We start from the raw sequence: 3,603 nt of genomic DNA on the forward strand, positions 1-3,603 counted from the left end.
AAGCAAAAGATTAGGAGAAGTGGTGGTTCTAGTAGTATGATCATGTATTGAGGTTGCATGCTTGTGAAAACTTGCATGGGAGCTCATAGGCAGGACATAAAGTTCAAAGAAGTATTGTAGAGATTCTCAAAAATCTATTGATCCAAGAAGCAGCAAACAAAGCAAAAAGGAAGAAAAGAAAGTGCAAAAACAAAAAGAACATGGCCCAAGGCTCTGAGCATCAATTACTAGGCAGAAAAAGAAAGAAAGAAACAAAAACTCAAAAGAGTTGCTATCCTAGTAAATGCTTGTGGTTGAAGTGTGTCAAGGAAAGAGGCTTGAGCAAGTAAATCCTTGGGGGTGCTTTAACACCTAATACCTTAAAACCAACTGGTTTAGGAGTATTGATTGAAAGCTTATCTAAAGAGCCGCCTTGAGACATGACACTTAGAGTCGAGGTCAAAGCACAAAAATTATAAGCTGCTTCAAGGTGATTACATATAAAGAGATCTCCATGATATCATTTGAATGAAAGTCCTAAGATCTAAGACTTCCAAAATGTAAGGACTGATAAGCACTGGGACCCTTGCATGAACACATAATTCAGAGTTCACCCCACTATCACTTAATCACTTCACTCACCAAGGTATTACAAGCTATTCCTCAACTCATTCCAATTAAAAGAAATCTCTATTGCATGATTCTTTTCTTGCTTGAGGACAAGCAAGGTTTAAGTTTGGTGTTGTGATGCATTCGCATATTTACCATTTTACTTTAGTTAGTTTAGTTAGTTTTAGCTTTGCTTTATTCATTTTCTTTGAAATAAATAGACAAATTTGTGAACTTTTCCTCCATGCATTCATGAACCAAGAATTTAGTGAAATTTGACATAATCCATGCAAATGATTCAAGAAGCTTATATGCAAATTAAGGTGAATGATTTCCTTGAAATTTAATGCATGAGATGGCAAAACTTTGAGAAAAGCTCTTTGGTTTATGATAGGTGATGAAGCAAGAAGACAATGATGCAAAGAAATCTTGGAGCAAGAAGGAGATGTATGTTGCCAACTTGATCCTCAAGTTGGCAACGCCCAATTGATGCAACCAGGATGAGAGAGCACGTTGGCAACTTGGTTTCCAAGTTGCCAACGCCCAAAGTGGTGCTGCCAGGAGGTGTAGCACGTTGGCAACTTGGAAACCAAGTTGGCAACGTGCTAGTGCACAATCAGCGGAAATTGCAGCCTGACCTTCCCCTCTTCAAGGATGAATATCTTGAACCACAAGGATCCAATTGGCATGATTCCAATTGCGTTGAGAAGCTGACATCAAGAGCTTTCCAACGATATACAATAGTCCATAATGTGGCAAGGAATGGAAGCTCAAATCAGAGGGAAACTTAAGCCCCAAATGCAAGGAAATGAAGCATTGCAAGTTGCCAACTTGAAGACCAAGTTGGCAACGCCAAGAGCCACCAGGGAAGGATGTCACCACGTTGCCAACGCCAACACCAAGTTGGCAACGCCCAGGCAAGCAAAGAGCTGAGCCAAGGAGAGCTCGAGGGCGTTGCCAACGCCAAGAACCATTGGCGTTATCCTTGGCAACGCCAGGGACATGCACCATTCAAGTTGCCAACGCCAGGGACATGCACCATTCAAGTTGCCAACGCCAGGGACATGCATCATTCACGTTGCCAACTTGGGATTGCATGGGCGTGTTCATCAACAACGCAGCAACCCTGGCAGCCTGACCTTGCCCTCTTCCATGGAGTATATCTTGAGTTGTAGACCTTCAAATGATGCACTCTCAACGGCATTGGAAAGTAGACATCCAGAGCTTTCCAACCATATATCATAGTATGGGATTGGCATTCGTTTGAAGCTTCAAAAGATGGCTTCATTTAGAGCTTCAGAATCTGAGCACGTTGGCAACGCTGGAAACAAGGGCGTTTTCACCAAAAACGTGTGCGATTTTGGCAGCCTGACCATGTCTCCTTCAAACGAGCATAACTTGAGTTATAGAGATCCAAATTGAGTGCTTCCAGTTGCATTGGAAAGCTGACATTCAGAGCTTTCCAACCATATAATAGTCTATGGTGGAGCACAAAATTGAAGCCAAACCAGAGTCATCTTTAGGCCCTAAAAACAAGAACATGAAGTGAAATTCAAGAAGGCTAGAGATTAGCCTTGGGGTGTGGCTCGAGCACGTTGCCAACGTGCCACAAGGGGGGCGTGTTTTGCAACAATGCCAGCCCCAAGTCCTTGCCTTGGGAGAGTAAGGCACGGGCACGTTGCCAACTTGGGGTTGAAGGTGCGTTATTGACAACAACTTGGCAACAACTTGGCAGCTTGACCTTACCTTCTTTGAGGAACCATAACTTGAGCTAGGAAAGTCCAATTGAGGTGATTCCAGTGGCATTAGAAAATAGACATCAAGAGCTTTCCAATGATGTATGGTAGTCCATATTGAAGCAGAAGGTTGACACTCAAATTCTGGGCTACATTTAGCATGAAAGTAGAGCTAAGAAGAGGAGAAGCAAGTTGTTGGCAACAACTTGGGCTAGCAACGCCCAAGTCTCATACTTCACTTCCAGGAAAATGTCAAGCACGTTGCCAACGTGCATTTGGCCTGGAGTTAGTGCCAATAACGCCAAGCCAATGGGCCAGAAACATGATGAATGAACTCTTCCATTCCAAGTCTAGCAACACTTCCAATTGAGCCAAGAATTCAACAATGAGAAAGCCCACATTGCTAACCCAAATTGAAGATCTCTGAAGAGTTTTAGGAGTAGTATAAATAGAAGAGATTGATGTACTTGTAGGGGACTTTTGGATTTTTCTACACTTTTACTTTACTTTTTACACTTAGTCATTTTTACACTTTTTAGCACTTGTATTTGGAAACTCTTTTGGTACTTCCGAGAGAGGACCCAGAGAGCTACGCTTGGTTCATCTTGGAACTTCTCTTCTTCATTTTCTTTAAGCTTTAAGCATTTTTCTTCTTCTTCATCATCTTCCTTTACACTTAGTTTAATTTTTGTTAATGGCATTTGTTGTTGAAATTGGAGCAATGACTCACTAAACCCCATTTTCATTAGGGGGAAGAGCTCTGCTAGTTAAAATGTGTTGGTGAATTCATCTTCTCCTCCTCAATTCTAGTGGTTGATCTAAAGAGGAAACTCTTGTTCTTCAAAGATTCAACCACCATCGAGAGAGGGGTTAATCTATGTGAATTGTGTGGTGAATTTGAGGAATGAGCCACATAATTCAGTTTAGAGTTCATCCTTTCATAATTTCCTTGATCAACACACCTTGGTTAGTATGTGAGATGTAACTCTCCTTGGTTGAGACAATGGGAATTGTGTGGCTGGATTAAGTTTGAGCATCATCTCTTCTCATGAACAAATAGATCACGAGAGTGGCATTTGGTTATGTTGAGAGAAATTGAATCACCAAGAGATTGGGATTCAATTACCCAATTGCCATGGATCTATACCCATGATTGAGAAGGATTTGACCAACACCAATTCATGAACACTAGCATCTCTGATCCCTAATGATCTTCTCCATCATCAACTCTTATTTCTTTTACTTCTAGTTGTTTGATTACCCATAACCCAATTCCCTT

Source organism: Arachis hypogaea, chromosome 9 (assembly GCF_003086295.3).
Source record: "Arachis hypogaea cultivar Tifrunner chromosome 9, arahy.Tifrunner.gnm2.J5K5, whole genome shotgun sequence".
Classification (NCBI taxonomy): Eukaryota; Viridiplantae; Streptophyta; class Magnoliopsida; order Fabales; family Fabaceae; genus Arachis; species Arachis hypogaea.